This window comes from Carcharhinus amblyrhynchos, chromosome 7 (genome assembly GCF_965287045.1).
Source record: "Carcharhinus amblyrhynchos chromosome 7, sCarAmb.v2.hapA, whole genome shotgun sequence".
Classification (NCBI taxonomy): domain Eukaryota; kingdom Metazoa; phylum Chordata; class Chondrichthyes; order Carcharhiniformes; family Carcharhinidae; genus Carcharhinus; species Carcharhinus amblyrhynchos.
This window is the reverse complement of record NC_137330.1, coordinates 82,609,066-82,633,211: the sequence shown is the minus strand read 5'-3', so window position 1 is coordinate 82,633,211 and position 24,146 is coordinate 82,609,066. Positions and strand designations below refer to the sequence as shown.

At 42.8% G+C, this 24,146-nt stretch overlaps 1 protein-coding gene across 1 annotated transcript in view; it reads right to left on the bottom strand.

The window, feature by feature from the left end:
- Positions 1-24,146, bottom strand: part of me1 (malic enzyme 1, NADP(+)-dependent, cytosolic) — a 468,354-nt gene that overhangs the window by 238,085 nt on the left and 206,123 nt on the right. The window lies entirely within an intron of this gene.

The window sequence follows — 24,146 nt, the reverse complement described above, 5'->3', positions numbered from 1 at the left end:
TTTGACAGGGCCAGGCTAGCTGGCTCTGACAAGGAGGTTGTGAGGAGAGGGGGGAGGAGAAACCTGGGGTGGGATGGGGCTTGGAGCTTTGGGAATGGTCTTTGTTAAGCGCAGGGCCTCATGAAGTAGGTCTCCCCACCCCCCACACTTGCCTGCTAGCAGTTCCAAACAGTGAAAGCTGCAGTACCTCCCATTCAGCACTAGCACTGCCCTACACAAGAAAAATTGGACTGGGGAAAGGAAGAAACCCTTATGTTGGGGTCTTCAGTTAGCCCACTGGCTAGTGTGCTGCCTGACACTTGGCCAAGTGTAAAACTGCAGGTAAATGGAAAAGGCACCCATGGTCTTGTGCTACTCCCAACATCTGCCCCCCCTTCCCAAATTCTCCATTAAGTTTTTTTTATGTAATCCATATTTTTGATTAAGCCACTGCTTGCAGTACAGAAGTGAAAGTGCTCTGAACTTATCTATGGGACAGAGGGTTGATTAAAATTATAATGTTCAAAAATTTTAATTATTTAAAGATCCATGCATCATGGTTTAGCCTGTGTATCCAACTTAACTGCCATCATTCAGTAGTTCAGTATGCACAACCTTTGGCAACATCTGCAGAGCTACATTTGAAGTAGAATTCAGTTTTGAATTGGTGCTGAATTATTAAAGTTCCAGGGGTAATATATATAAACATGGAAATCTATGGTAGAATATGGTCCTGAATAAAGATCTCATTTAAAAAAGATAGCAGAAGATAATGATAAAAGCTATGGTGTTGGATGTATTGCAGAGGTTAGTACTTGGGTCATCATGTCTATGACATGGATGCATTAAACAATTGAGGTGGTGAAGTTCAATGCACAGCTTCATGATGAATCTTAGCCACCTCAGGCATAGCTCCTGGCTGAGGTGGTAGCGTGTTCTCTGATGACCCTAGATTGGTATGCCTTCAATTAGAGTCTTCCTCCTCCCTGTGTAAACAACTTCCCTCCTGTGTTGTCTGTCCTCCATTTCACAGCAGCCAAAGGGCAGAACATTAATAACAGACCTGCACACAGTAAGAAGCCAATAATGGGTCAGATGCCCATTTGCTATTGGAGCCAACTTTGTCATAACTCTAAAAACAGCCCTAGTGTTGACATCCCACTCTCGAATTTCCTGACCCCACAGAATAACAATGTGCCCCAAAGATTGGATTTCTAATTAAAAGGATCCCAATAGGGGTCATAATGACTGACTTAATTTTTGAGTAAACACAGGAATAGAAAGGAGATCTGGGAAAGCTCACACACCACCATCCCCACCCCCCACCCAGTCTCTAATTTTACTTAGGAACCCTGCCATAGTTTAGAAGTGAGGTGACATTGGTCAAGGTCAGGAAGAGGCCAACCTGCCAAACCAAGCAGGCATGGATACAAGTGACCCAGGAAGTGAGCTGCAGGAGTGTGTTCCCTCAAATCTGGAAACACTGTCCTACAAGATTCAAAGACCTCAAACAGGGCATGACAGGTCAGTCACATAACACATCCGTATGCCAAATTATCAACTTACGCAACATTTTCCTGCATAGCAGAACATATATTGCAGCTCCACTCACTTCTCTTTTTACAGGGACTCCTTCACAATTCTATCTGAACAGCGAACACACTCACTCACCCTCATCATAGTGCCACCTCACAACAGTTCTTCCCTCCTCTCCACATAAGCCATTTCTGATAATCCAAATTTCTGCTCTCTCTCCAAGAGCATGCAGGATTCCAGGAATATCCAGAGAATGTTGGAAAGGGGTGTGGGGTGGGGGAAGGCTTGTATAGTCCATTGGAAAGCAGGCCCTGTTCCAAAAGGCTGTAGACGTCAATGACAAACAGTGAAAATCTGAGCCTCCTGAGACACTGGTGCTCCAAGATGCCGAGAGAGCTGATCCCCCTCCACCTACTTTAGGCTCTAGACTCCTTGGGGCTGGACCTGTGTCTAGTCCTTCTGTCCCATGGAGTTACATATGATAGAGAAAAAAAAAGTTGGAGTCTCTGCTGTTGCAGGTTCTGCTAATGCTGGTCCTCCTCTTATTCATCATGTATCCAAGATAGAGCTGCGTAAATTGCTTCCATGCTGCAGTGAAAGGAAACAGCAAGAATGTGCAGATCAAGACAGTGATGTCCAAGATAGGTGAGCTGACCTTTTAACAATTTGGAAAATCATTTGTGCAGCAGTGAAACCACTGTCTCTAACGAGGTGCTATGAACATCAGACCCTCACCTCGACAGGGCTGCAGCTATCGCGTTAAGCTTTGAATACTTTCCAGTCCGTCATCTTCACTGGAAAAGCATTTCCAGCTATGCTCTGATTTGGTTGACCCAAACTAATTTCCCCAAATTTGGGGAAACCCTGCATTAACCACTAAAGCCAGAAATTCTGGGTTAAATCCTCAATTAGTCACCTCCGTGAATATTTTAATTATTTTCCGACTATTCTACGGTAATTCCCTGCTCACCTGCCGACGATAAATTCTGAAGTAGGTCAGATCATGTCCTTTTTCAGGGCTATTACCATCCACTCTCCTCCCCGCCATCCACCTCTCCCCCCCCACCCAACCACCACCTCCCTTCTCTGCCCACAGTTAAAATGCTGTCTTCAGTGTCTAGGAATTGTATCTCTTACATATCACAACAGTTTGAGACAATTGGAGATGTCAATACACTTTAATCATGATGTGGAGATGCCAGCGTTGGACTGGGGTAACATTGACAAGAGATATTAGAATTACCAAATTCATTTGAATGACCAGTTGTCTTCTCATTAGCTATTTGTGCAATATACAATGTGCACATTAGCTGTTATATTTGCCTTTATAAGAACAGTGACCAATTTATGTCTTTAACTTTTGAAGTGTCTTGGATTGTACTAAAGACCAAATACAAGTTCTCTCTTCTGCACTGTGGTGATTCACTGCAGAATGCTTGAATCCCTGAAACTACAGGGAATATTTAAAATTGGAACAGAATTGTCATCCCTACAAGCTGAGGTACTACTCTGTGTGGGGGTCTCTGGTATTATAATAAAGATTAAAACACAGATTTACCACCTTGGGTACTGTATAATTCTACAGGAAATTACACGCGAGGGACTTGTATAGCCTCAGCCTCTCAATGTTTCTATCAGATGGTAGATGCACACACAATCGTTTTTGTTTCAAATGCTATGTATTTTAATAAATATCAGATAAAACCTATGATACTTTTGTTTTGATGTTTGATCAAGCTGCACATTTTCTGACTTTTCCCGTTTGTAGTGTAAATTTATTTCACCGATACCATACAATTACTTAAACAAAATGACTGGTATGATATCTAGCTATGCAAAGTATTTAATACACAAAATCTTAGAACACAAAGTGAAAGGACTTGCTTAAACATGCAGCTTAAGATAAAGATAATTTTCTTTATATTATAGAAGCAAGTGTGCTGTTTGAAGAAACTGCCATTTCTGCAAATCAAGGTGAAGTGTCAGTTTTAAAGATTGTGTCTTGCTTTGCATGAGATGGTTGCTATATTGTCCTATCAAACTCAATAGGAAAGGAATAACTCAAGTACTTCAGGTATTTCTGAGTGAATGTCATCAGCGGAGTCAATTTCAGGATAAGGGGGCAGACTATCATTTAAGATAGAGAGATTTCTTAACTTAAAGGGTTGAGAGTATTTGGAATTCTCAGCACCAGAGGGCTGAGAATTTCAGGCGCGCTTTTGGTCTCAAGGAATCAAGAGATATGTGGAACAGGCAAGAAAGTGAAGCTGAAGTCCAAATCAACCATCAAGTTAAAAGGAGCAGCCATAAGGAGTTCCCTACCTAATTTTTTTTTATAAGGTACTACTGAAAATTTTACTACTCCCACCACATGAAAAATGCTCCTTACAAATTTGTGCAGTGTTTTCCTCAACCAACTTCACCACTGTTATGATAATCCATAAAATCTGCCCATGCTCCTGAACTGCAAGCACATACCTTCTTCTGTACCTTCTGTAAAAACATGCATTCATAGGAAAGTGCTGGAATAACAACTCAACATTTAGGTAATGAAACACGTTGTGATCAAGTCCACTGGTTTACACTTCTCTCAGATAAGCGGGCGTTGGTCGCACTGAATTCTAGAATATATAAACTGTAATTACTTAGGAAGCCCGACTGGAAAGGAACATCATTCATTACAGAATACAAAGTAAAACCACTACGGTGGTGCATGCAAACTAGTCATTGCCTGGGATTACAGTGTAACAGGCCTAGTCCTGGGCCTGCCTTATAAAAGGCTCAGGCAATGAGTTCTGGCTGGACAGGCCACTGTTTGTTACCAGGGGAACTTGTACTCGATGAGCCCCACAGGGAGATCAGTAATTCCACATGGACCTTGTGGGGAGCACAATAACAATTCCATTTAACTATAAACCCAGTCGCAAGCTGTTTTGTCGCACAGCATTTTAAAAAAAAATGGCATGCCTTCACACTCCCAATGGACAGTTCTACAGGAGATCTTCCCAATGACATCTAAACTGAGCTTGACTTCAAAACAAGGGACAACACAATCTACTATTAGAGATGTGGTAAATTTGCACTAAGAAAATCATAACAAGGTTGCATTGAGCCAATGCAGTTTTATGAAAAGGAAGTCATGAATGAAGAATCCATTATAGTTTGAGGGCGTAGCTAGTAGGGTAATGAAGAACAAGTAGCTATTGCATATTTGGATTTTTTTGTTTTCTCCCTACCTCCCTTTTTGAATATTGGAGTGACATTAGTTACCCTCCAATCTGCAGAATCCTCAAATCTATAGAATCCTGGAAGATGACCACCAATGCATCCACTATTTCTAGAGCCACTTCCTTAAATAGGACATCAGGCCCTGGAGATTAATCCACCTTCAATCTCATCAATTTTCCCAACATCATTTCTCTACTAATATTGATGTCCCTCAGTTCTTCCCTTTCACTAAACCTTGCATTCTCCAACATTTCTGGTATCTGATCTGTGCCTTATTTTGTGAAGGCAGAACCATTTGAAGTAGATTATGAGGCATTTGAATTAGATAGAGGCATAATTTTAATGAATCACAGAGCAGGCTCAAGGAGGCTTGGCCTATTCCTACATCATGTTTTCTATAAACCATATTGAATAATAGTTTCCTATTAAGCCATTTCCAGCATTCTTTAGTTGTCACTCCAGTTGGTCTTTTTTTTTAAAGTCTCAATTGAAAAACAAAGATACGTTTAGTTTAGTATTAAGTCATCTGAGACATGTGCTCGTCTCTGACATTGGGCAGGATTCTCCAGTCTCATTCATTCTCACCCTGCTGCCAGCAAGAATGGAGAATTTGACACTCAGCAAAAACTCCATTCACTGCCACAATATCAGAGAATCTCAGCAGCAGATGAGGTTGGAGGTTAGGGTTAGGGTGATTATGTCTACAGTGTCATTCACCATGGAGCTTCCAAATGTTGTGACCTACTGTTGCTTTCCTGTAACAACTACTGTGTTCTCCCTTGCCCCACATTAAAGTAACCACAAGTCAAAGCTGCCGCATATACAACTACATTGGATAAAGGCCCAAACATGCTATTCAGCCCAAACAGCATTTATATTTCACTTGCGTCTCCTCCTACCTTTCCTTGTCAGAATCTCTCATAACTTGATTTCCTTTTCTCGTCTAGCTTCCTCTTCACTGCATCTATATAATTTGCTTCAACTATCTCAGTATTAGCCTATGTCTCAGGGGACTTAATTAATACTAAGCTAAATGTTTCTTTTTCTCAGTGGAGACTAAAAGAATGACCAACTGGAATGAAGCTAAAGTATGGTGGAAATTGCTTAACAGGAAATTACTCAATATGGTTTATCGAAAACAAAGTAGTAGGCCGGGAGGCCTTTCGAGCCTGCTCTGCAATTCAATAGAATCATGCCTACTTCAAATGCATTTTCCCACTCCATTTCCAAATTACTTGATTCCCTTGGTGCTACCTGTGGTAACAAATTCCACATTCTCATTACTCCTGGAATAAAACAAAACTTCTGAATTTCCTATTGGATTGTCTAGTGTATATCTTACATGGTCACTAGTTATGCTCATCCCCATAAGTGGAAACATTTTCTCTGTATCCATTCATCAAAACCTTTCATAATTTTAAGGCATCTGTTATGTCAGCCTCTTTTGTTCAAGAGCAAAAAGACCCTAACATCCATAGATGATCTGGAGGAGGGGGCTGAGTGTAGGGTAACAAAATTTGCCGATGACACAAAGATGAGTGGAAAAGCAAATTGCGTGGAAGGTGCAGAAAGTCTGCAGAGAGATCGAGCGAGGACCTGGCAGATGGGAGTATAACGTTAGCAAATGTGAGGTTATCCACTTTGGCAGAAATAATATTAGGAGGGATTATTATTTAAAGGACAAAAAGCTGCAGCATGCTACGGTGCAGAGGGACCTGGGGGTTCTTGTGCATGAGTCGCAAAAACCTGGTCTGCAGGTACAGCCGGTGATCAAGAAGGCGAATGGAATGTTGGCCTTTATAGCGAGGGGGATAGAATATTAAAGCAAGGAGGTCTTGCTGCAACTGTACAAGGCACTGGTGAGACCGCAACTGGAGTACTGTGTGCAGTTTTGGTCGCCACATTTGCGAAAGGATATATTGGCCTTGGAGGGCATGCAGAGAAGGTTCACTAGGCTGATACTGGAGATGAGGGGGTTAGCCTATGAAGAGAGATTGAATAGACTGGGTCTGTACTCGGAGTTTAGAAGGCTGAGGGGGGATCTTATAGAGACATAAGATAATGAAGGGGCTAGATAGGGTAGAGAGATTCTTCCTGCTTAGAAAGGATAGCAGAACTAGAGGGCACAGCCTCAAAATTTGGGGGGGGGGGGGGGGGGTGGCGGACAGTTTAGATCAGAGTTGAGGAGGAACTTCTTCACTCAAAGGGTGGTGAGTCTCTGGAATTCTCTGCCCGTTGAAGTGGTGGAGGCTACCTCACTGAATATATTTAAGTCACGGGTAGATAAACAAGGGAATTAAGGGTTATGGGGAGCAAGCGGGAAAGTGGAACTGATCCACTTCAGATCAGCCATGATCTTGTTGAATGGCGGGGTAGGCTCAAAGGGCTAGATGGCCTACTCCTGCTCCTATTTCTTATGTTCTTATCCCTGTCATTTAGCTTGCAAGTTTTCTTTGCACATTCTCTAGTACCTTTATAACATTGTTCTAGTTGCTATAATAAACAATCAGTACTCTAAATGTAGTAAAGGTTCAATACATGATTAACATAAATTCAAACTGAACTTTTCAATTTTATCCATTCAGAAATAAATCTGAATGGTTTTCTTTGTCCACAGCCTTGCTAAACTGTGGCACAACTCTTAGTGATTGATACATTAGTACTCTAAGATCCCTCTGTTCCTATGCCTTTGACTTTCACCACCCAAATAATAAGTGTCCACCATATCCTTTCCACCAAAATGCATCATCTCACATTTATTTGTGAACTTCATTTGCCAATTAGTTACCTATACTGCCAGTTTATCCATAATCCTTTTGCAATTTATTGTAATGCTCCCAAATATTGAATATTCCACCACACCACAGCCAACCCTACCCCACTCACCCCCTCAGAATTTGATGACATCTACAAATATAGAAATTATGTTTCTAATTTCAAAGTCTAAATTATTGGTATAAATTGTCAACAGCACTTATCCTTGTGGAACACCACTACCCACCCTCAACTAAGGGCAGTCCACAGACTTGTGAACACAACTGCTTCTTGTAAACCACATTTTAAGTTAAAACTTCATAAGTTGGAACCTATTTTCCCATAGGAATAATGATATGATTGGGAGCTGGTTCCTGAACCAAGGCTAAAATAGCCATAGGCTAGCTGGTGATGAAAAATGCTGAGCTCTTGCCCTGTCAGGTTGCTGAGGTGACTATTGATATCTGTATCCTTTAACACAAGTTCCTCAGTCAGTATGGGGATATAGTGAAGCCATCCGATCACTGTGAGTTGTCTGTTTAACCTTGAATTTCTGAGTCTGAGCACATATTAAATACGACATAAGCATATAAAAGCATTAAAATGGTGACAACTGCACCAAACAAATTTAATAAAACACTTGTTTCCAACCTGGTCATACAGATGGGTGGGACAGAACATCAGTGAGCACGTGTGAACGTGCTGATGTGGTGTCATAAGTCAAATGTTGTAATGTCAAAATAAGATGTCAATTTATAAATGTTGCAAGTGTCATAACTGAAACAAAGTTGAGGACTATACGCTGAACAGCTACAATTTACTCCCACTTCACTTACGCCCGGATTTGTAGTCACTGACCTTATTCATTAGCCTATAATGCGGCACCTTATCAAAAGTCTTTTGAAAACCCTGATGTTGCCAGACCCGTTGAAATTTCCAGAATTTTTTGTTTTATTTCAGATTGCCACAGAATTTGACTTTTGAACGAAATGTAATACTGTCAGCATGTGTGTTGACAAAAGTTGCAGCATTAGCAAAGTTGCTATGGCATGCTGAGCAGGCTGATATCAGTGCAGATAAGTAGGTACCAAAGTTTATCAGGACTAAGCAAGGGATTACCAATTGAGGCAACACAGTTAATAGTCAAGAGAAGAAAATAAATCACGCTTACTCAGGAAAACAGTGCACAAGTATTTTTATCTTTATTCTTTCATGGAGTGTGAACGTCACTGCAGGGCCAGTATTTGTTGTGCATCCCTAATTGATCTTGAAATGAGTAGTTTGCTACACTATTTCAGAGGGCAATTAAGTGTCAACCACATTGCAATGAGCCTGGACTCGCATGTTGACTAGACCAAGTAAGGATGGTGGATTTCCTTTCCAAAAGGACATTAGGGAATCAGATTTTAAAACATTCAATAGTTGTCATGGTCACCAATGAGATGAGTTTTACATTCCAAGTTTATTTTAATTAATTGACTTCAATTATCACCCAGTGAGTGAAGGCATTCTCTTCCAACTTAAAGTATCCATATCATTCCTCCTCTGCTCGGTAGGAATAGCAGCAAAATGGACTATTATTTAAATAGTACAAAATTGCAGCATGCTGCTGTGCAGAGGAACCCAAGTATCCTTGTGCACGAATCACAAAATGTTGGTTTGCAGGTGCAGCAGATAATTAAGGCGGCAAATGGAATTTTGTCCTTCATTGCTAGAGGGATGAAGTTTAAAAACAGGGAAGTTATGTTGCAACTGTACATGTGGTGAGGCCACATCAGGAGCACTATGTACAGTTTTGGTCTCCCTACTTGAGAAAGGATGTACTGGCACTGGAGAGGGTGCAGAGGACATTCACTATGTTGATTCCAGAGTTGAGAATGTTAGCTTATGAAGAAAGATTGAGCAGACTCGGACTATACTCATTTCAATTCAGAAGAGGGGGGGGGAAATCTTATAGAAAGATGTAAAATTATGAAGGGAATAGTAAAGTTAGAAGCAGGGAGGTTGTTTCCACTGGCGGGTGAAATCAAAATTAGGGGCATGGCCTCAAAATTCAAGATAATAAGGACTGAGGAACTTCTTCACCCAAAGAGTTGAGAATCTGTGGAATTCCCTTCCCAGTGAAGCAGTTGAGGCTACCTCGTTGAATGTTTTTAAGGCAAAGATAGGTAGATTTTTGAACAGTAAAGGAACTAAGGGTTCTGGTGAGCAGGCAAGTAAATGGAGCTGAGTCCACAAAAAGATCAGCCATGACCTTACTGATTGGTGGAACAGGCTCAAGAGGCCAGATGGCCTACTCCAGCTCCTAATTCTTATGTTCTTAGTCTCTTCCCTCTGCCTCTTGCAAAAGATGATCTAACAAATAGCAATGTAACTTCAGATTGTCAAAGGAGTAGGCTGTCACTCAGACTGAATGTTACATCATATCAGTCTTTCCAGAAGGACAAGGGCATTGGAACACCATCACCTGCAAATTCCTCTCCAAGCCACACACTGTCCTGACTTGGCCATTCCTTCATTGTCACTGTGTCCAAATCCTGGAACTCTTTACCAAACAGCACTGTAGGGATACCTAAGCCACATGGATTGCAGTGATTCAAGAAGGAAGCTAACTACCACCATCTCGATGGTAATTAGTTATGTTGAATAAGAAAGTTGGCCAAGCCAGCAACATCCACATCCATGAAAGGTTTTTAAAAACTACTACTCCGCCCAAGCAGCAATCCTTACTCCCTCCATAACCTTGTTGCTTCTACTGTCTATGCCAAGCCGCCATATTTTATTACTATTCCCATCTGCTATGATCTCTCTTCCAGTAATCCGACATTCAAAGAAAGAGTAGGAGGCCATTTGGTCCCTTGAACCTGTTCTGCCATTTGGCAAGATCATGCTGATCTGATTGTGGACTTTACTTTCCTATCTACCCCTTTTACCATTTGAGGCTTTGTCAGTCAAGAATTTATCCAAAACAACCTTAAAAATATTCAATTACTTGCCTCCTGCTCTCTGGGGAAAATAATTCCACAGACTAATAACACTCAAAAATTTCTCCTCATCGCAGTCTTAAATGGAAGACTCCTTATTTTTAAGCAGTGTTTCCCAGTTCTTTTTCAGCATCCACCATGACAAGTACCCTCGGATTGTTCATTCTCAATAAGACCACCACGCAGGTATGTTATGTGCCCAGTCCAAAGATGTGTGGGTTAGTTGGATTGGCCACACTAAATTACCCTTTAAGGTCCAAAGATTTGTAGGGTAGGTGAATTGGCCATGGTAAATTCACTGGCTATGGATAGGATGGGAGAGAGATGCTCGAGTAGGATGATCTTTAGACAATTGACGCAGACTTGATTGGTCAAATGGCCTCTTACTTCACTGTAGGGAATTTATGTGCCCCTTTGCCGTAGCCAGGTCACACAAGGGGGTCCCCCAAGTACCTGGGGGTTGGGAAGGCTCAGGCTGGTGGGGAAGGAGTTGACTTCAAGATTCTCCCCTGAAATTTTTTTTTGGGCTGGACTTCCCCTTCTTGCCCAGTGAAAAGTGAAAATCACTTTTAGCTCGCTGATCAAAGGCAGCTTTCCGTTAAAAAATCTTCACTCTCATCTGTGTACTCAGACACCTTTGAAGTGATCTGATTACTTTAAAATTTATGCCCCCTGGACAGCTGGAAGCCACCAAAATCTCAGCATCACTCCATTCAACAGAAGGCATTCCACTTGCTCTCTCAGAAGCCAGGTGTGAGCAGACCCCTTTGAAATTCTCCAATTTGCAGGATGCGTCAGATTTCACTGGTGGATTCCCCTTTCAAGCTCAAATGAGCTCCAGCTTCTGACTGAATGCTTTTATTGACAGGAGACTGTCAGTTTCATTTCTTGCATTCAGTTTTAGGAGGCTGTTTGACTGACAGTCCAAACAACATCAAAGGGGATTAGCTGAGTTAGTTTGCATAAAAACAGATGGTGCTTTTAGCTGTTAAAAGCTTTTTGACTGACAGCTCCAGGGGAGATCAAAACCTGCATTGTTGATGCAATCATTTCATGCCTCATTAAACCTGAAAAACCTTCCTCCTCTCACTATATCTATTCAGTCAATCCCATTTTTTTTAAAACACCACAGTTTCCCTTTGAGTCTCTGGCCATGTTGAGAGGTCTAAATGTTTTGTTTACATGCAATTTCAGGCTCTAGTACCTTTAACTAGCCTTCCGAATCTCAGTTCTAGGCCATTTCAAAGCATACGGGAGCTTTGTTTGTTTTTCTTCCCTTTCACAGTTGAGTTTTGTTCTAAGACTTTGGCTTTTATTTTAGTGGGTGTTCTTCAATCTTTCATGCTGGAATGGCATGGATGCACCTGTAGTTGCTTAAGAAATTGGCACTATTCCCCTTCTACCATGGCAGGGGGCACCTTCCCCAGCCAGGCTGGCACTGGCAGGGGTAAGGCCTGAAGGCTGACAGGATCTTTGGTGATCCCAAATCAGTCTGTCCCTCCTGTTTCTGGCTGGGGGAGGGTCACCCTTGTCCCTGCCGGTTGTATAGGGGTAGGAGGCAGTAGCCGCCTGGAAATGGAGTGTTGCCTTTTCCAGCAGGTAACACGGGTAGCACCTCATGATTATGCAATCAGGGCGCCCTTTAAAAATGGCACCACATTCTCTGTGAAGCCAGTCTGGCCGGTGTGTTTTATGCCATGCATATTTTTAAATACTAATTGTGGTTAAATACCATTGGACAGTACTGCCAGTATTAGCAGTAAACTCATTTCCTGCTAGCAAAAGTACTTTTTTTTAAAAAGCAAAGAATCGCGGCCTTAGTCTCCTACGTATCTTTGTGATAATCAGCAAATTTAGCAACTGCAGATTTGTTAGTTTCATCCAAGTCATCGATATTAAATTGTAAATAGTTCAAGCCCCAGCACAGATCCTTGTAGCACCTCACTAATCATGGTTTGCCAACCTGAAAAAGACTCCATTAATCCAAGTGTTTCCTTTAGGTAGCAATTTTTCTATCTATGCTAATAGATTACCACCATGATCTCTTATTTTGTGTACTGATCTTGCACCCTGTTACTTAACTTTTGGAAAGCCAATGGCACAAAATCTACAGTTTCCCCTTATCCAGTCCTGCCCACCGGAATTTCTCCCCAATGTGCCACACCATCACTGTCTTCTTAAAGACTAGCCTCCCACCCAGAGTTTTTCATACCCTAGGGAATGGGAGGCATGTGGATTGATGTTTGAAAATCCGATCCTGATGTCCAGGAGAATTGGAAGCACTGTCTTATGCAATGGTTTCATTGGTAATGGGGAGAGAATCATGATAAATTTGCAGTTGAACTATACATAAAAAAGTTATATCCTGAGAAGAATAGGGGTTACGGAAAGAAAAAAGTATTCATTACATGTTGGGTGCAAGAACAAAAAAAAAGTCAGCCATCAAAAGGATGTTCATTGTGGTATTAATCATTCATTTGATATCCAGAATCTCAAAATCAAATGCTAATTAGGTTGCAGACTGCCTGGTTGTAGAATTCTGTTATCATAATCCCACATAAACCGCAATTGTATTTTGGGACTTCAAGTATGAAATTTAGGGAAAATTAATGGGGGTTATGTGACCTGCTCTGCTGTGTGCCTGACAATAATCCTGGATGATTTGATTGTTGCAGATCAAAGGAAGGTGCGAAGTATTATGCTAGGAGATGATGACAGCAGTCTCCAGATTTAGAAGAAATAGACTCTAAAGGCAGGATTTTCTGACTGCACTCACCCCAAGACAGGAAAATCCCGCCCGAGGTCAACGGACCTTTGCGTGGTCTGCCATCTGCCGACTACAATTTCTGTGGTGGGTGGGACGGAGAAATTCCACCCCAAGTCTTCAAAGTCCCAGAAAAGTGTTATGGGGTTGCAAACAGTTTGGAAATAAACTGTGCATTTGCTTCTAAAGTAAAAAAGGATTGGAGGTCAAGAATAGTTAACTAACATTTCTGTTGGATAATGCAAGGATGGAGTTTCAGGTTACCATGGGCAACAGCAAGCCTTTTTGAGATCAGGTTACAGGATTCCTAACAAATTAATCAATATCACAGATTGATTGGAATTCTGTGCAGTCTTCAGATACAAAAAGCTGTTTGACTGCGAGCTAAAAGTCTGAAAGTGTGACATCTTTATTTTTCTTTCAGCTGGCATCTGGAAGTTCAAATTTCTTTAAAAAATGATCAGCGTCTATGGGTTTCAAAATAAAACAATAACACAGATTCAAGCTCAAGCACGAACATCAAGACTGACCCTCCAGTGCTGTACTGAAGGAACAAGGTCCCCCGGTGCTCACACAGGTGGATGTAAGTAACGTCAGGGGATCTTTTTGATAAGGGGAATAGGGGAAGTTTACTGAAATTTACCCAAGACAAATGTTTATCCTTCAAGTCAACATCACAAGAAATAGATTATTGGTCATTATCTCATTACTGTTCTCGGGAGTTTGTGGAGTACAAATTAGCTGCTGCATTTGCTACATTACAAGAGTAGTAACACTTCAAAAAGAACTTTGAAAGATCTGACAGTCATGAAAAGCGCAATATAAATGCAAGTCTTTCTTTTTAAAAATTGTACAGGCTGGTGGGGAAATCTACATAATTAATATCTTGATCTTTTATAAAGGGAGGAATTGGTTGTTGAATGAGCTGTCAAATAAAATTTCAGATCTGCTGCAAATCTAAAACAAATAAAAATTAAGTTCAAAACTGGAGCAAGTGAGTTCATCTTTACAACAATATTAAACTGTGGAGTTTAAATCAGGTGTGAAGGACCAAAGTATATCCTCTGCCAGAAAATCACAATCCACTCTGACAATGGGCTACATTTACATTGTCACTTTTGCAGGTTTAATGTCATTCCACAGTGCAATCCTACAGCAGTAAATATGCAAACAGGATGCAGACAGCAAACACGTGCAGTCTCCAGAATGTTTCCATATTAAACATTTTAGGAATCGCTTGTCAGCTTAGATTGAGTTATGATTACCAACATTAAAACCGAACCACAGTCACTATGAGCAGCCCCTTCCAAATTGGACTGTTTGACTTGCCACCCACCCCCCCCACCCCCACCAAGCTCCACCCCATAAACCATAGGGTAAGGCTGGCACTGCCCAAGGAGCACCACTCCTTGCCCTCAATAGCCTCTAGGTTCTACCAGCGAGGCCAACATAACTGTTTCCCGCTCACGGGGAGCAGGCGTTTTCCTCACTGGAGAGTACCTCAATCAGCGAGGCCATAAAGGCAAGTGAGCCTGCACAATTGATCACTGGACTCGCTAAACAGATGGAAATTATGTTTAACAAATTTAAATAATTTATTCAGCCTCTCACCAGAAATGGGCGAAAGACTTACCACACTGGAAATCCAATTCCAGTAAAGTCAGGAGAGCCAAGAAATCGGATGTGATCCTGATTTCTCAGCTGGTCTGCCCATTGATAGGCAGGGTGAGCCCGTAAAATCATGGGCAATGTTATTTTCAATTAATCCACAATTTTTAAAAAATGTTAAAATATTACACTGTAATTATTGTAATATTGCAATCTATTTAAAGCTATAAAACTTGGAGGACCCTGGTGTACCTTCCATGTAGTTGCTTGATCAATGTTTGCAATCTCTAAGTATCTGCAGCTGAAACCTTTGATCAATGCTGACAGCCTATCTCAAAGAAGAGGACAATTCGCTATAGATTAAACTCACTGAACTTTCAGAATGCACTCAAAAGTTAGATCATAATGACGTACTCCCAGTTCAGCAGTGAACTGTTCTTCCGTATGGACTATTTCTGCTATGGTACAGATTTTACTTTTAAATTGCACAATAGCGAGAGGGAATACAGCCCTAAAACAAGCACACCAGATCAGTCAGTATTACCAAACTGCTAAGATTTTTACACATATCAATAGGCCCATACTTTGGGTGACCATCAGAACTGTAAACTAAAGCAGTCTAACATGCTGCAGGCCACAGATGTCTCATGGCTTGGTGATCACGGAAACAAAAGCTTCACAATGTTTATGTTCCAATAGCCTGAATACAACTTAATGCATAGGAACCACAATCTTGATATTGATATCATTTTGATATTAAAGCCACTTATCCTGGAAAACACCATTTAAATCAGAACTATATGGAACAGGCAATAGAATTATACCTATTCTAAAAGTAACTGTCACATACAAGTTCATTCCCCAGAGTCATAACCATATCTAAAATTGTATAAATATATTTTTAAAAAAATATCAAATTCATGCCAGTATCATTTTTTCCAGTTTACACTGAGGATACAAGAACAGGGGAAAATTGAAAGTGAAAAACAAGATCACTGACATACCAGTAAAACAAACACTGAAGTGACCAAAGCAGCAAATTATGGTCACATACAAAGGGAATGGTTTATCAGAATTATTATTCATAAACAACATAGCTTCAGGGTACAAATTATTCCAGGTTAAAGGAATAACTGGAAATAGGCTTGAATTACTCCACCTTAAATAGCAAGGCTACAGACTAGATAAGAACATAAGAACATAAGAAATAGGAGCAGGAGTAGGCCATCTGGCCCTTCGAGCCTGCCCCGCCATTCAATAAGATCATGGCTGATCTGTCGTGGCTCAGTTCCACTTTCCCGCCCTCTCCCCATAACCCTTAATCCCCTCTCTTATCAAAAACCCATCAACCCGCTTCTTAAAAATATTTAGCGAGGCAGCCTCCACCACTTCAACAGGCAGAGAATTCCAGAGATTCACCACCCTTTGAGTGAAGAAGTTCCTCCTCAACTCCGTTCTGAACCGCCCCCCCTTTATCTTGAGGCTGTGCCCCCTAGTCCTACTGTCTTTTTTGAGCGGGAAGAGTCTTTCCACCTCTATCCTATCCATCCCATTCATCATCTTATACGTCTCAATGAGATCTCCCCTCATTCTTCTAAACTCTAACGAGTACAAGCCTAGTTTATTCAGCCTCTCCTCATAGCTCAACCCCCTCAACTCCGGTATCAGCCTAGTAAACCTCCTCTGCACTCCCTCCAAGGCCAAAATATCCTTGCGCAGGTGCGGCGCCCAAAACTGCACACAGTACTCCAGCTGCGGCCTCACCAATGCCCTATACAGCTGCAGCAAGACCTCCCTACTTTTATATTCAATCCCCCTCGCTATGAAGGCCAGCATCCCATTCGCCTTCCTGACCACCTGCTGCACCTGCAGGCTGGGTTTTTGCGACTCATGCACAAGGACCCCGAGGTCCCTCTGCACCGTCGCCTGCTGCAGTTTTTCGCCACGTAAGTAATAGTCCTTCCTACCATTCTTCCTACCAAAGTGGACCACCTCACACTTGCCAACATTAAATTCCATTTGCCATTTCCTGGCCCATTCGCCCAGCCTATCTAGATCCTTCTGCAGACTCTCCACACCCTCCGCACAATTTGCCTTTCCCCCAATCTTGGTGTCATCAGCAAATTTCGACACCCTACACTCGGTTCCCTCCTCCAGATCATCTATATAAATGGTAAATAGCTGAGGCCCCAGCACCGACCCCTGGGGCACCCCACTAGTCACCAACCGCCAATCCGAATAGCACCCATTGACCCCCACTCTCTGCCTCCTATTTGACAACCAATCCTCTATCCACGCTAACACCCTACCCCCAACTCCATGTCCTCTGACCTTCTGCAGTAACCTCTTGTGAGGTACCTTATCAAACGCCTTCTGAAAATCCAGAAAGACCACATCCACCGGCTCTCCTCTATCCACCGCCCTAGACACATCCTCATAGAACTCCAGTAAATTGGTCAGACACGACTTCCCTTTAATGAAACCGTGTTGCGTCTGCCCTATCAAGCAATTCCCTTCAAGATGCCTCGCAATTTCCTCCTTAATGACGGATTCTAACATTTTACCTACCACAGACGTTAAACTAACCGGCCTGTAATTCCCCGCCTTTTGCCTGGCACCCTTCTTAAACAACGGCGTAACATTAGCCGTTTTCCAATCCTCCGGCACTTCCCCGGAATCCAGCGACGTCTGGAAAATAACCACCAAGGCATCCACTATCACCTCCGCCATTTCTTTCAGAACCCTCGGATGCATTCCATCCGGTCCTGGGGACTTGTCCACAATCAGCCCCTCCAGTCTGTCGCGCACCACCTCTCTAGTAACAGTAATGTCATTAAGACCCTCCAGTCCTACCACCTTTCCATCGCTAACACCCGGCAAATTATTCACGTCCTCCTCCGTGAAGACAGAAGAGACACCATATCACCAATATATGAGGCATTGAGCTCCAACCTGGAAAAAGTCAGATGCATAGAAGTTCATGGCCATAGCTCCCTTCATAGTTACCGGCATTGTTCGCCCTGCGCAGGAGGTTGGAGTTGTGGCTGCTACATTTGGCAGACATCAGCACAGGCAAGTGAAACAGTTTTATATATTGCTCTGAGGTTTCGGTCAGAGCTTCCTGAATGTCTTGAGCAATTATGGCCTCCAGCTGAGAACTCTTGTCCTATTTTCTCTTCCAATAGTTTGTCCTGCTCATTCTCCAGCTCGTAATGTATTCCAAAGAAATGTCCACTTGTCATCTATGTCTGGAAGCAAGTGGTTTGTTAGCAAAAAGCACTTCAGACCACAAGACATAATAGCAGAAGTAGGCCAATTGACCCAATAAGTCAGCAATGCCATTCAATAAAATCATGATTGATCTGACAGAGTACAAAAGTTGGCGTCTAATGTTGCAGTTGTACAGAACGTTGGTTAGACCACATTGAGTACTGCATCCAGTTCTGGTCGCCGCACTACCGGAAGGACGTGGAGGCCTTGGAGAGAGTGCAGAGGAGGTTTACCAGGATGCTGCCTGGTGTGGAGGGTCTTAGCTATGAGGACAGATTGGACAAATTGGGGTTGTTCTCCCTGGAAAGACAGAGAATGAGGGGAGACCTAATAGAGGTGTATAAGATTATGAAGGGTATAGATAGAATGAATAGTGGGAAGCTTTTTCCCAGATTGGATGCAAAAATCACGAGCTCAAGGAGAGAGGGGCAAGATATAACTCAGATGTTAGAGGGATGTTTTTCACAGAGGGTTGTGGGGGCCTGGAATGCACTGCCAAGTAGGGTGGTGGAGGCAGCCATGCTAAGGTTGTTTAAGACTTACCTAGATAGGCACATGAGCAGACTACAGATGAAGAGATACAGTAGAATGTTTTAGTTGAAGATCAAGAGCCTCAGGATATCCCTGGGAAGTAATAGATTCCTATTGGCCGTCCAACAAATTTTAAGGCTCACCTGTCTCTTACGTTGGAGCTATTGGGGATCTTCCATTAATGTCTGTATAGTCTGTTGTATGTTTATCGATATCTCTTTTTCACATCCACAGGCAATTCGGTCCACCTTGATAGCCAACAAGGGGCATACACGTGGTGGGTCGTGCGAAGGCTGCTCTTGGATGTTGCTTCGAGAGTTGCCTAGTGCTTCATGTCCGTTAGTGTACGCTTACACTGGACTAGTTTACAGGCAACACAACAGCTCAGTAACTATCACTGTTTGCTGTGCAGTTACAGAGACCCGGATTGGATCTTCGGCTTGGGTCAATGTCAGTGGGAGTTTGCACATTCTCCCCATGCTTGCGTGGGTTTTCTCCAGGTGCTCCTGTTTCCTCCCACACCCCAAAAACGTGTTTTTAGGCTGATTGGTGTCAATAAATTGTCCCCAAATTGGCTCCCCCTTAATCTGGCGCACAAATAATTCCCTAAATTTGCACCCCTTTATTGTGGAGTCCACTAGATGTAGACAAAAGTCGTACGTAGAAGGACTTGAATAAGGCACTCTCAGTGAAAAAATGGGCGGCGCGGGCTTGTAGGGCCGAAGGGCCTGTTTCCTGTGCTGTGCTGTTCTTTGTTCTTTGATATTATAATTCTCAACTCCACTTCCCACCTTATCCCCATAACCCTTGGCTCCTTACTGATTAAAAATGTCTCAGCTTTGAGCATACTGAATGTCCCAGCCTTTGCAGTAAAGAATTCCACACATTCACCACCTGAGAAGAAATTCCTTCTGGTCTTTCTTAATTGGGTGACCCTTTACTCTGAGATTATGTCCTTTGGTCCCAGACTCTCCCACAAGAGGAAACAACTTCTGAGCATCAGTCAAGACCCCTGAGAATCCTATATTACTCAATAAAGGTCACCTCTCATTCTTCTAAACTACAATGAATATAGACCAAGCCTATTCAACACTAAGAAAATCCCTCCATATGCAGGATCAACCTAATGAACCTTCTCTGGACTGCCTGCAAAGCTAGTATATCATTCCTTAGGTAGGGAGACCAAAACGGTTGACAGTATTCCAGGTATGGTCTAAATAGTGCCTTGCATAGTTTTCACAAGACTTTCCTATTTTTCATTCCTTTGAAATAAAGGTCAACATTCTATTTGCCTTCCCTATTACCTGATGAACTCTCATTTTGTGATTTACGTTCAAGAACCCCAAAATCCATCTGTACTGTAGCTTTCTGGATTAAATAATATTTAGCTCTTTTATTCTTCCTACTAAAGCATAACATCTGTCTAACCTGTTTATATGCCTCTACAGACTGTCATCCTCAGCACTTGCCTTTCTACCTATTTGTATTCAATCCATAAACCTGGCAATAGTACATTCAGTTCCCTCATGCAAGTCATTCATATAATGTATTATAAATAACTGTGACCCCACCACTGATCTGTGGTACTCCACCAATAACAGTAAGATACAGGTTACCATAGAATCATAGAACCCCACAATGCAGAAGGTGGCCATTTGATCCACCAAGTCTGCACCAACTCTAACAGAGTGTCTTACCCACCTTATCCATGTAACCTCACACGTTTACCATAGTTAATCCTCCTAACCTAAAAGATCCTGGGACAATTTAGATGGCCAATCCACCTAACCTGCAGATCTTTGGACTATGGGAGGAAACCAGAGCAACAGGAGAAAATCCATGCAGCCACTGGAAGAACATGCAAACTCAGCACAGACAGTCACCCAAGCCCAGAACTGAACGCAGGTCCCAGCCACTGAAGCAGCAGTGCTAACCATGTTGCCCATAATGAAAATATCCTATTTATCCCAACTCTGTCTTCTATCAGAAAATACCAGCGTTGGACTCCAGTGGGCACACTAAGTTAATGTCCAAGAGGTTTATTTGGAATCAGGTGATGAAGGAGCAGCAGTCCGAAAGCTCTTTCTCAGAAGACTAAGGAAATTTGGCATGTCAGCCACGACTCTCACCAATGCACCATCGAAAGCATTCTTTCTCATTGTATCATAGCTTGATATGGCTCCTGAGCTGCCCAAGATCACAAGAAACTATAAACGGTTTGAATGTAACTCAGTCCATCTTGCAAACCAACCTATCACCCATAGGTGAAAGGCAGGCAAGAGGATAATGTTACACGTCAGATGCCAGCAGCAAACACCCGACAAGGGGGGTGACCAAGAGCGAGGGAGCAGCGATAAAGACTCATCTTCGTGACGACAGACCAGAGGGACTCAGCGAATTGGGCCTGCAGTTTAGCCAAACCATCTCTATGGGTAGTATACTTGAATGTGGGGTATTTTCTTGTTTTATGTGGGTAATTTAAGGGTTAATAGTGTTATTATTAATAAGCTTGTTGAACCTTTACATGTTTTTGTCCTTTATCCATCTTGGAAATAAGGGCACCGGGGTAAAACCTTGGAGTAAAGAAACTGGTCGAAAGTATCTGAAAATTAACGGGGACAATACCATCTTTGGTCGCCATGGGGCTTCTTCACTTCACGATGTGGAGATGCCGGCATTGGACTGGGGTTAACACAGTAAGAAGTCTCACAACACCAGGTTAAAGTCCAACAGGTTTATTTGGTAGCAAAAGCCACTATCTTTCTGAGCACTGCCCTTTCGTCAGGTGAGTGGAGAGTTCTGATCACAAACAGGGGATGTAAAGACACACACTCAGTGTACAGAATACTGATTAGAATGCAAGTTTTTTTATAGCTAATCAAGTCTTAAAAGCTGCAGACAATGTGAGTGGAGATAGCATTAAGCATAGGTTAAAGAGACATGTATTGTCTCCAGACAGGACAGTAAGTGAGATGTTGCAAGCCCAGGCAAGTCATGGGGATTACAAATAGTGTGAGATGAACCCAAGATCTCGATTGAGGCCGTACTTGCGCGTGGAACTTGGCTATCAGTCTCTGCTCAGCAACTTTGTCATCAGAACTCTTCACTCACCTGACGAAAGGGCAGCGCCCCAAAAGCAAGGGGCTTTTGCTACCAAATAAATTTGTTGGACTTCAACCTGGTGTTGTGAGAATTCTTACTACTTTTCACTTCAGCCAGACCTGGAGTGCAAAGTTTTCAATACAGCAACTACATTCCTGCTTCCACACCTATCTGATCCTAGCAAGAGACTCTGGGCCCTGAGAAAGCATGAAGTTCTTATCCACAACTTTATTGCTCCTAAGATTGATTTGGCAATGCCCTCCTCAGTGATCCCCCTATTCTCTACTCTTAATAAACACACGCCCAAAATTCAACTGTGTCCATTCAATGTTGCACAAAGTTACATTTGGTCCCCTGTCCATCAATGGTGCCCTGTTCTTTGTCCTCATTTTAAGATGTTCATATTGTCTTATTTCATTCCTCCTCTGCACTTCCTCTAGCTTCTCAAAATTTGAAGGCTTTTGGTTCTTGGTACAATCTATCTTTTCAGCTTGACCCATCACTGCAATCATTTCAACCTCTGTACTGATTTATATATACACACCTCTTACAGGTGAATTCACTAACAAAGTGCTGATCCTCAGCTGCTGAGAAATTCTTGTTGAGTTTAATACTTTAGTCCAAAAACAATTTCCTAGGAGGGATACATTGCTGGAGGTGGCATTATTATGAATGTAACATTGCATTTTATGCCCTGTAAGAAATGGCGAAGGTGATAGTGGATGCCTTGGGGTTATTTTCCAGACGTCGCTGGATTCCGGGGAAGTGCTGGAAGATTGGAAAACGGTTAATGTTACGCCGTTGTTTAAGAAGGGTGCCAGGCAAAAGGCGGGGAATTATAGGCCTGTTAGTTTAACGTCTGTTGTAGGTAAAACGTTAGAATCCGTCATCAAGGAGGAAATAACGAGGCATCTTGAGGGGAATTGCTTGATAGAGCAGACGCAGCACGGTTTCATTAAGGGGAAGTCGTGTCTGACAAATTTACTGGAGTTCTATGAGGATGTGTCTAGGGCGGTGGATAGAGGAGAGCCGGTGGATGTGGTCTTTCTTGATTTTCAGAAGGCGTTTGACAAGGTACCTCACAAGAGGTTATTGCAGAAGGTCAGGGGACATGGAGTGAGGGTAGGGTGTTAGCGTGGATAGAGGACTAGTTGTCAAATAGGAGGCAGAGAGTGGGGGTCAATGGGTGCTATTCGGATTGGCGGTTGGTGACTAGTGGAGTGCCCCAGGGGTCGGTGCTGGGGCCTCAGCTATTTACCATTTATATAGATGATCTGGAGGAGGGAACCGAGTGTAGGGTGTCGAAATTTGCTGGTGATACCAAGATTGGTGGAACGGCAAATTGTGCGGAGGGTGTGGAGAGTCTGCAGAGGGATCTAGATAGGCTGGGCGAATGGGCCAGGAACTGGCAAATGGAATTTAATGTTGGCAAGTGCGAGGTGGTCCACTTTGGTAGGAAGAATGGTAGGAAGGACTGTTACTTACGTGGAGAAAAACTGCAGCAGGCGACAGTGCAGAGGGACCTCGGGGTCCTTGTGCATGAGTCGCAAAAACCCAGGTTGCAGGTGCAGCAGATGGTCAGGAAGGCGAATGGGATGCTGGCCTTCACAGCGAGGGGGATTGAATATAAAAGTAGGGAGGTCTTGCTGCGGCTGTATAGGGCATTGGTGAGGCCGCAGCTGGAGTACTGTGTGCAGTTTTGGGCGCCGTACTTACGCAAGGATATTTTAGCCTTGGAGGGAGTGCAGAGGAGGTTTACTAGGCTGATGCCGGAGTTGAGGGGGTTGAGCTATGAGGAGAGGCTGAATAAACTAGGCTTGTACTCGTTAGAGTTTAGAAGAATGAGGGGAGATCTCATTGAGACGTATAAGATGAAGAATGGGATGGATAGGATAGAGGTGGAGAGACTCTTCCCGCTCAGAAAGGACAGGAGGACTAGGGGGCACAGCCCCTCAAGATAAAGGGGGGGCGGTTTAGAACGGAGTTGAGGAGGAACTTCTTCACTCATAGGGTGGTGAATCTCAGGAATTCTCTGCCCGTTGAGGTGGTGAAGGCTGCCTCGCTAAATATTTTTAAGACGCGGTTTGATGGGTTTTTGATAAGAGAGGGGATTAAGGGTTAGGGGAGAGGGCGGGAATGTGGAACTGAGCCACGACAGATCAGCCATGATCTTATTGAATGGCGGGGCAGGCTCGAAGGGCCAGATGGCCTACTCCTGCTCCTATTTCTTATGTTCTTATGTAAGCTAATATAGAGAATGTGTTATTAATTACTTTTGTTTTTAATTATATGACATATATTCACACAGATGAACTGTGTGTGGTGTGGCCACGTACAAAGTTTGTCACGAGGTGGAAATTGGAACAAAGAACAAGACTGAAGGCACTGAA